Source organism: Dermacentor variabilis, chromosome 10 (assembly GCF_050947875.1).
Source record: "Dermacentor variabilis isolate Ectoservices chromosome 10, ASM5094787v1, whole genome shotgun sequence".
Classification (NCBI taxonomy): Eukaryota; Metazoa; Arthropoda; class Arachnida; order Ixodida; family Ixodidae; genus Dermacentor; species Dermacentor variabilis.
The window spans coordinates 11,405,205-11,415,000 of record NC_134577.1 but is presented as its reverse complement, the minus strand read 5'-3'; the positions used below and the strand labels follow the sequence as shown (position 1 = coordinate 11,415,000).

At 50.3% G+C, this 9,796-nt stretch overlaps 1 protein-coding gene across 6 annotated transcripts in view; it reads right to left on the bottom strand.

Moving 5' to 3' along the window:
- Window positions 1-9,063, bottom strand: part of bt (projectin protein bent) — a 243,329-nt gene extending 234,266 nt beyond the window's left edge. For 2 of the 6 annotated variants that reach the window (XM_075671547.1, XM_075671549.1), the window contains exon 1: window positions 8,751-9,063. The gene's annotated coding sequence lies outside the window, so the exon portion shown is untranslated. The remainder of the gene's footprint in view (window positions 1-8,750) is intronic. The other 4 variants (XM_075671550.1, XM_075671548.1, XM_075671553.1 and 1 more) reach the window with 3 other exon arrangements.
- Window positions 9,064-9,796: the final 733 nt, after the last annotated feature.

The window sequence follows — 9,796 nt, the reverse complement described above, 5'->3', positions numbered from 1 at the left end:
CAACTGCGTATTGTCATCTTGAGAATAATCATCAAGCTCAAATATGAAAGTAATGAAGTTCCCATAACTTTTCGTCATTAGACAGTGAAACAGCAGCCCATATTGCCAACACCAACTGTATTAAACGCTATCTGTCTTTGCGCAGCAACGCAATCTTTGTATCTTGCAACTAATCATCCATTTGTCCAACCTCCGTGTGCCTTATGTTGGCCATCCTGCCGCGCACGGGCAGGAGGGATACAGAATGCAGAAGTCTGTAGAAGGTGCGTATGGTTATTACGTAATGTGGCACCGCTTCATGTCTATTGCTTTTTCGAACTGCAGTACTGGTAACATGCCGTATATGTTTCCTTGTTTTTATTCATGGCTTATACCAAACAAAAAATGGCTTTCGAAATAAGGTGAACGTTATCACAATGTGACTGTGGCCGGAACACAGAACTGTATGCTCTTCTGTCAACCCATCGTGGCCTCATGAGTGTGTTCCAACTGGACTACAGAAGCGGGCAGCTCGCATAACGCACGACTGCCAGAGTCACAATGGTTCGTAATGGGATCTTCGCCCTTGACCTTTCCGCGCGCTTTTCATCATTATTATCACCGCGACTGCGCGCGCTATACTTGCCTACTTTCCAGAACTTTCACCCCTTTTTCTACTGCCTTAACTTTGTCTTCACCCTCTTCAACCACAATGTTATAAATTAAATGGATGTAAACGTAAAAAGCGTCACCAATAAGCTCACCGTCGGCAGAGTGAAATCCGTACTCTTGAGGCCTATATTTCAGATGTGGCGAAGAAAACACACCCGCTGGCAGACAACCGCACCAGACTTGCAGGACGGAGAACTGCCGACGAGCCGCTGGGCGAGCACGCGGCCGCTTCGAAGGGGACACATAGAATGCACCGCCCGACAAGGACCAGAGAGAGACGACACATTTGTAAGACAGAAAGAACGGCAAAGCCTTTCGTTCTCGAGCCGAGCTCAAATAAAGCAAGTGCCATACGCTCACGCCTATCACTAAGACGCGGGGTAACAGACGCGTAAAGCAAAAACATTCATGGAAAGATTGACTAGCCAAGGAAGTAGACAGCGGGAACGCAGTGGGCCCACGCGCCGTCTGTTTCTATACTCGGTCTCGCTAAATGCGTGCAGCGCTGCAGCGGCTGGGGATGAACGCCAACGATCCTTAGGCTGAAGCTGAACGGGAGCCTTGAGCTGTTCGGCTTAGCCGTGAGCTCCGAGACCATACGCGCTGTCTGTTTAAAGCGACAGAACTTGACACGAAAATTGCTACGGCGCAGCCTGTTTATGCGCTACCTCGTTTACACATCATTAGACTCGCGGACAACAACTATTTGGCGCTCGAGGTGCATTCGCGCCACCATCGAGCTGTCCTGCTATCAACGGCGCAAGTGCGGCCTGCACGTGGAAGGTCGACAGACGCGCGACCTGGCGCAGTGCGCCTGCAAAAATCGACGAAGCCAAACGGACGCGCCGTCACGCTCCTGCCAGTCAGCTCTGCCGCAACCAGGGCAGTGTTCTGGCTTCCGCTGCCGGCATGAGCGTTGCGCGCTCACACGTTAGCGCTCCTGCTGAGCAGCCGTGTGCATAACCCCACACCGTGGTGCCATACACTGGCGTGAGCGGAACGGACGGTACTAAATCTCGTTGCTTTGGGCGCCGACAAACGTTCATGGTTTCCCTTCGGTCTCGTCTCGAGCAACGTCGAGGTGCGAAGCCTGCAACGCCGCTGGCACGCCTCTCGTCACGCCAGCGTTCTCAGACGGCTTCACGATGTATGTATGTATGTATGTATGTATGTATGTATGTATGTATGTATGTATGTATGTATGTATGTATGTATGTATGTATGTATGTATGTATGTATGTATGTATGTATGTATGTATGTATGTATGTATGTATGTATGTATGTATGTATGTATGTATGTATGTATGTATGTATGTATGTATGTATGTATGTATGTATGTATGTATGTATGTATGTATGTATGTATTTTTCGTTCTTTCAGTTCGTTCGTTGGCGGCGTACTGAAAAACATCAGTCTCGGAGAATAAATTAACATAATATTTTTGATATAGTGAATTTGCGATGACAAATAATACTCAAGGTTAATTTTATATAGGAATTTACAAACACGCTTGAAACACGATGACCCGCCGTGGTTGCTCAGTGGCTATGGTGTTGGGCTGCTGAGCACGAGGTCGCGGGATCGAATCCCGGCCACGGCGGCCGCATTTCGATGGGGGCGAAATGCGAAAACACCCGTGTGCTTAGATTTAGGTGCACGTTAAAGAACCCCAGGTGGTCAAAATTTCCGGAGTCCTCCACTACGGCGTGCCTCATAATCAGAAAGTGGTTTTGGCACGTAAAACCCCAAATATTATTGAAACACGATGATGAAGCTTTATACAGATCCACGTAATGAGAAGAATCTATTATGTCGGCAGATCGCGTAAAGAGAAGCATCAGGTTAGCCGCTCGTAGCCTTTGTGCTGAACACTGTAGTGATTGCGCTAGTCTTCCGATTGCACGATTTTGCCGCTGTATATTGCACGAGTTTGCCGCTAGCAGCCTTTGTGTCGAATCCTGTAGCGATTGCACTAGAAAGCTCTATTACAGCGGTCTAGCGTAAGCAACGAATGGCGGTTCACAGTGCGCACCCGCGAAACGTTTACAGCCTATACGCAAGTCCTATGAGTGCGCTGTAGTAAAACTGCAACACTGTTCACTATTTCAGATACAAGTGCAACAATAACAGACAACCATAAATGCCTTGCTTACAGCATAGAGCTTGGCGTGTAGCTTCAAAGGAAGGTAGCGCAAGTACAGCACAGGTAAAAGGAAGCACACGAATGAAATAAACCATGTGGTTTAGCGTTCCAGAACAGCTCACCGAGTATGTCCTACATGTCCTCTACCGGAGGACTCCAGATTATTTCGATTACCAGGGGCTCCTTACTTTGCCGCTGAATTGGATTGTACAAACTTTGATAAAGGTCCTGCAGGACGCACGTCAGCGCGCAGTGGGCGTCTCCCACGCAGGGACCGACAGGGAGTACCTGGCGACCGCTGCGCGAGCCTGCTGGACGCCCCATTTTGCCACTGAAGTACTTTCTTTTTGCATTTAGACCTCATCGGAATGCGGCCGCCGTGGCCGTGGATCGGAATCGAACCCGCGACATTGTGTTGGGTAGCAGAAAGCCAAAGCCACTGATGTCATTTAGCAAGAGGTGATTAGTGACTTGCCCTCTTATTTACGATTGTGATCGATACAACAAGCCAGCTAGGTACCTTTAATGACGCGGATGGTGCTTACACTGAGAGCACGGTGATGGTGATAACTTATTGGCATCTCATTTGAAAGGGGCGTTGACAAATAGTCACGTAGCCTGCTTGAGCTAATCAGGTATGCTGTACATGTTTTAAAGCGCCGCTCTTACCGGCCCGTTCCTGCAGCGAGCGTCGGCGTAGGCGGCAGTGGCGTAACCAAGCGAACGAGCACAGCAGCGAAAGATGAAAGAGCGAACGCGGGGCGGCAGATAAAAGACGCGAGCCGCGAACGGCAGAGACCAGTGAAAGTGGCCCCTTCAGCGAAGTGTGCGCGGTAAACTTATTTCATGCGGAACCGCCCGACTGCTCGATGCGTACTCGTATCTGCTCTCAGCCGGACCTGTCGTTTCGTACTATCATCTTCTCGCGTCCGCTCTCGTTCGCGCTTGTTTGGTTTGGTTGGATTGGTCTGGTTGGACCACTCTGCTTATCTCGACTGCTGACCGGTTGATGCTTTCGCCCAGTTTAAATCCAAGCGCTTCTGGAAGGTGTGCGTTACCTACGTATCTCGCTGGGTGAATACCTTCGCATTGCATTAGGAATGCTGAGTGCTCTCCGAACTTTTGCTGCAGCAGACACATGCCTCATCTTGTTGCGAATATTTGCCCCGATATGATTCTGTCCTTAGGCAACCAAGTCGAGCCTCAAATAGCAAGGCACCGCCTTTTGTGTTATCCTACAAATTTTCCCTTCTAATTTCTTTCTTCCCATTCTTGTAAATCTCTATGGTCTTCTTTGTTTACACTCTTTGCATCCAATTTACTGTCTCTGTTTCTCTCACTTCCTTTTGGATGGCCCCTGGTTGTCTATTTCGACTTTCAATTAAGCTGTACTCGGTTGCCAACTTCCTTGACCTCTTTTCCCATTCTGTGACCATGCTTTTAGGGTAAAGATACTTGTGCACTTTACCCGCCCGTTTATTTTAATCCATGTTCCTGAGTCATTATTCGAAACTAATGTCGCTCTGCGCTTCCCTGACTTTAAAAAAACTCATGTCAACCTGCACTGCCTCACTTGTGGTTTTACCGCGAGCTCTTAAATCCAACCGGCCTACCGATCTTTGGTTAATTTCCAATTCCGACTAGGTATCCTATATTAAGCCCACAATGGCATTTGCCAGCGTCAGCGCTGGCACCACAACTCCTTTCAAAATTCCACGCACCGCCTGATACTTATTGTGGCCCCAAAGTGCTCTGTTTCATTACTGCTGCATTCCGCTCCCCCTTTATTTTCAGCTTATCTTGGTGGGTGTGTCAGTAAACCATTGCTTCGTTTTCTGTATACGCCCAGGTAGTTTATAGCTTGAAAATGGAAGCATTCTATCCTTGCTTCGACGGATGATGATGTAGTTAGGACACCTTTATAGAATTCGCCGGATTACTTTGTATTAACCAAAGCATAGACATCTGGCGGGGCAAGGGCAATGCGAAAGGAAAGGGTGACAGAATTCAGTCTCGGAATCCGGCGAACCCGCAAACCGTCTGCCTCTAAGGGCAAGGACCGTTCGTCGGATGCAGCCGCGGCTGGCACCGCTGCAGCGAAGAACGAGATCCGAAATAAGCATTCGGGAATGCGCCGAGGGAAGCAAGAGAAAGTCGCGCCCAAAACAGCCATCCGCCCCGCGTCGCAAGCCACAGTCGTCTTCCACTTGCAGAGCACAAAGATGCCGCCCTCAGAGTCGACGCGCGGACAGACGGACACGCTGTTGAGACCAGAGCCCACACGCGTTGGGCGCACGGCGGGTATCAGCGTTTTGAGCCATGCATCTGAAATCGAGATAAGGGAAGAGCTACGCCGTAATATAGGAGCATGCTTGCTCCTCGTTTACTTGACTCCCGACGATGTCGGAGAGAGACGGACCGGAATAATTTATCATAAACTGCAGACCGTCCGCGGAAGTTCTACAGCAAAGCCACAGAGAGGAATGGTGGCGCTGCTTTTAGGAACGCCGCAAAGACGTCTTGGCCGGGCCGAACATCTTTCCCGGGCGGCCATCCACAGGGACCTAAGTTCTTTCGACCAATGCGGTGGAGCAGAATGCACGGTGTGCGATCACACCCGACGACCACAGCTGCGGACAGTACGCGAAGGGTTGCTTTCGTGTGGGCACCGTCGCGACGCCCCGGAGTGTGAGGACGGCCGTTCTCTTTTGTTCTGGCAGCGCCACCAGTGCTACGCGAGACTCCCGTCCTACTGCATTAAAACAGTTTCGGTCACGCGCGGAGCACACCTCGCTAGCACAAATGAGTGCAGGGGTCACGGAATGCAATAAAACACTGGTGTTGCCAGTTCCTAGGCGTCAAGAGTGTCCAAAGTTTCTTCCATTGCCGCGCCTCACTGGTTCCAAAGGCCGAGAATAGCGCCGGCAGCTCTAAAAGAACGCTTACGGGGCGAGTGGCTTCTTCCAGACAGCGACGCCAGACAAGCCGAGACGGCATCGCTCGCTGTGGGGCGATAAGACGAAGGCTGCGCGTGCGGGAAAGAAAGGGCGCCCGCGTGATTGTGTCTGTGTATGTGCGCGGCCGCGTCCGCCGCAGTGATGAATGGCTCGCGATAGGCCACGAAAGACGCACAGCGGGGTTGTTCAACCTGCAGCGGGAGGGCCACAGAACACGCCGGCTGAGGAAAATGTAGGTGTATATTTAGACGGGACAGAATCCCGCGACGCCAGCGGCAGCGACATCAGCATCAGCCGGGCAGGAAACTATCCAAAGGCGGGCCCGCCTCCTTTCCACATCGCTCAGTGCCTTTCTGCACCTGTCGTCCTGGCCGTGGCAACAACAAAACAGTAGAGCCTCTTTGTTTCACGCCTGCGGTGAGTGGGCAGCGGTTTTAGTCAATCCAAAAAGGAAAACGGTAACTTCAAGAAATGAGACGAAGCAATTGGCAGCACTAGGACGAATTATAGCTGGCTCCATTTACAATACTGGTAATTTCGTGCGCACTGCGATGCATATGTGTCATATTTGTTGAAAATTTGACAGACTGTACTCGTCGTCTACCAAGATTTGTGCAAGGAATGCATAGCTTGTAGGTACATTATTCGCCAGGTACTAGAGTCATGCAGTAGTGTGTCATGAAAGCGCATTATTTCCGTTTTTTCTTTGATCGCAACTGTTTCTTTTCTTTTTTTTTTTCTAGTTTTATCCTGCTGTTTCTACTGCCATTCCGCTTGTCTTACTGTATATAGGGTGCTGGGAGAACAAAGTTGGATCCCACCAAAGCGCACGTAATTATTGTCTGTGCGTGAGCTACTAGGCAGCAGAGCAGCCCCCGTCAGCAAAGTCCCGGAGGATTCGCGAAGAAGGACGGCCTGACATTCTCCCTCAGCCAACAACTAAGGCCAGAAACGTGAGGCTTAGTTGGCTACCTACCGCGTGTTCACGGCGGCACACTGCCCGTTGCAGTCACCCAGTGTTCCAAGAAAGCTTTCTGTGCCCGGGAATGAGCTCGACGACGCCGAGTCAAAGATGGTCCCTCTCACCGATGGCAGCATGATAAGTGTCCCCTTTCGTCAGACGTGACGCAAAATGCGTGCTTCGCCATGTCGCACGCGATGTGGCTGCATGCGTCTTTGTGGCTCTAGCCAGATGACAACCGAGGCTTTCCTTATGGACATGACCCAATACTTGCCTTCGTGTCTGCTGCTTACCACAAAAAGAAACCTTGCAACTGCAACATTCTTTAGTGGTGTACTAAATAAATAGGTTAAAGCAGTTTTTAAAAAGATACTCGGAAAAGTATGGATTATAAAGGCACATTATGTCACACTTCTACGGCTTCAGCACACTTCATTTATGTTCGGCTGTTGCATATGTACAGTTTATATCTATTTATATTTATCATTATAACAAGAGCTGCAATTATTTTGTTAGTGTTGTTTCTTTTCCGATAATGGTGAAAGTTGTGGATCAGTAGCACGCATGAGGCATACGCCAAGACATAATTTGCATCGGTTCGCCTGAAACACGTCTGTACACATCTTAGCGTGGATTATTTCTAGAATATTCTTAAAATATATTACTGACAGAAGGGTCCACTAATTTATCGCTTAAATGCCAACATCACGGGAGTATTCACGTGAAATAATAAACATTTTAAAAGAAATCTTAATCTGTCGAGAATATAAAGCAATATCAACCATAAAGGAAACGTTGAGAAAATGCATTAGTAATGTTAACCAAGCTATGTTTCTTCTCTGTACCCGCCGTGGTTGCTCAGTGGCTATGGTGTTGGGCTGCTGAGCACGAGGTCGCGGGATCGAATCCCGCCCATGGCGGCCGCATTTCCATGGGGGCGAAATGTGAAAACACCCGTGTACTTAGATTTAGGTGCACAATAAAGAACCCCAGGTGGTCGAAATTTCCGGAGTCCATCACTACGGCGTGTCTCATAATAGGAAAGTGGCTTTGGCACGTAAAACCTCATAATAGAAAAAAAGTCTATTTCTCTCTATGAATTTTGTTTTGTAGGTGATATATTTGGAAAACAAATTCATTTCCCATGTGAGGCCTCTTCGGTGTTCTACGGGTTTCGAACAGTCCTGCAGACGACTTTCTCTCTGCTTTATTCTACATAATAAAACATCGGCATGCTTAGGCCAGCAGATGCTGCTTATCTCTCGAAACTTTTAATTTCAACTCGGTTCTCCAAGTGCCACAGCCACTCTGGAAGTTCGACGGAGACCAGAATGTTCCAGTCGCTGCGGCTTAAATATGCAGAGGCAGTGCGCTGGTCCTAAAATAATTCCAGCGCCGTCGCAAGCCCGAAGCTGCGTTTGCGGTCCTAACTATAGAGGCTGGTCTGCGCGGCACGGCAGCGAACGTCCGGCATGCTGCAAGAAAGCGCGCTTCGCGAAGACACTCTGCACACGCCCCACTGCGGGTTTTGCGCGCGTAACCCACTTATGGTGCCGTGTGCACCCGTTGAAACCACGTGCGCTCCGCCATGCCGGCACCTGTCGGGAAACACATTTCCCATTAGTGATACATTTCAAGGCGATATCAGAAATGACGCTGAGGATCGATTAACTAAATGCTGTGAGCACGATGTAGCTCACCGTCGAGTCTCGAAAGCGCCCGAAAACCGGACGCTAGAGCCGTTTCCGCGACCACTGATTAGCCGGCACGGTGCCGTCTGGAGGCAGCCATCTTTGACAGCAGTGGCGGAAGTTGCCGGAGCTAGTATAAGGCTTAACAGCGCGTTGTAGTGTTCTGATATCGCTCACTGACAAAGCAGAGGAGGGGCAGGTACGATATAAACTCAAGGGCCGAGGTCTCAGTAACTGCAGATGCCAGGCTTGAACACTTGACCTCATGGGCGTCGCCATCTTTGAAGCGCTGCGCGAGAAGCACTTTCGCAGAGGCGGCAAGAGGGGCGTGGCGAAGGCACTCACCTTTGCTACTCGACAAAAAAAACCTCGTCGATGGCGCGGTGCAGTCGATCAAAGCACCACGCGCTCTCCTCGAATCAGAGCGCGGGCCGCTCGTCGGTCGGTCGGTCGGGCGGGGAAGTTTCGCGGGGGTCAGCTCGGGCACGGTACGCGACGCACACAACACACGCACACAACACACGAAGGAAGGAAGCGAGACACAGGTCCCCCCTCTCGCACGGGCGAGGAAAAAGGGAGAGCCGCAGCCGGAACGCGGCACTAAACCCCCGCGCAAAACGCCTACCAAAGGAACTTGTGCGTCTCCTGCCCTTCGTGCTGGACTCCCTTCCGGTCCTTCCCCCCCACGCTCTCACCCGTAGCGCTGGCTCGCACCGGAACGCCAGACGACAGAGCGTTCACGTGGAGGAGAAAAGCCCAACCAAAAAGACTCCCTCTAAGAGCGCTGACGAGGAGGGATAAACTTCTCTTGCGGTCCCCAGAGGTGAAGGGAAATGGTACGGAGCTGTCTGGCTGAAAGCAGAAGGGCAGGGGAGAGAGAGACAGAAAGAAGAAAAAGATGGGAACAAAATTTCGTTCCTGGCTAGCAGAAGTGTCAAGCCCGAGAAATGGTCCCAAAAGCCGGCCCCGCACGCTTCCTGCGCGCCCTCCACCGGAGGAGCGCGCGTTATCTAATTTTAAGCACGCGTCGAGGAAGCGGCACAGCGCCGTGCGTGCATAAGACGAGTCGAGGGCCACCGAAAGGAACTTGGTGTACCTCTGCTCGGTCTGCTGAGGATCTGTCTCTTTAAGCGGTCATTGACTATGACAAAGACTCTGTAACTTATCCGTCTCCCCCCCCCCCCTGTCTCCCCCTCCCGTAAACCGTTACAATGTAACAAAAAAAAAAGATTTTTTTTTCTTTCTCTACGGGTTCATGTCATTGCACTAAAACAAGTAGAGACGATGTATAATGGCCGATGTGCCCGAAAATTTTAGTTGAAGCGCCTAGTGGAAGCACAATTGAACGTCATCTACCTTGATACCCGATTGCATTTCTTGGGAGTAGCAGT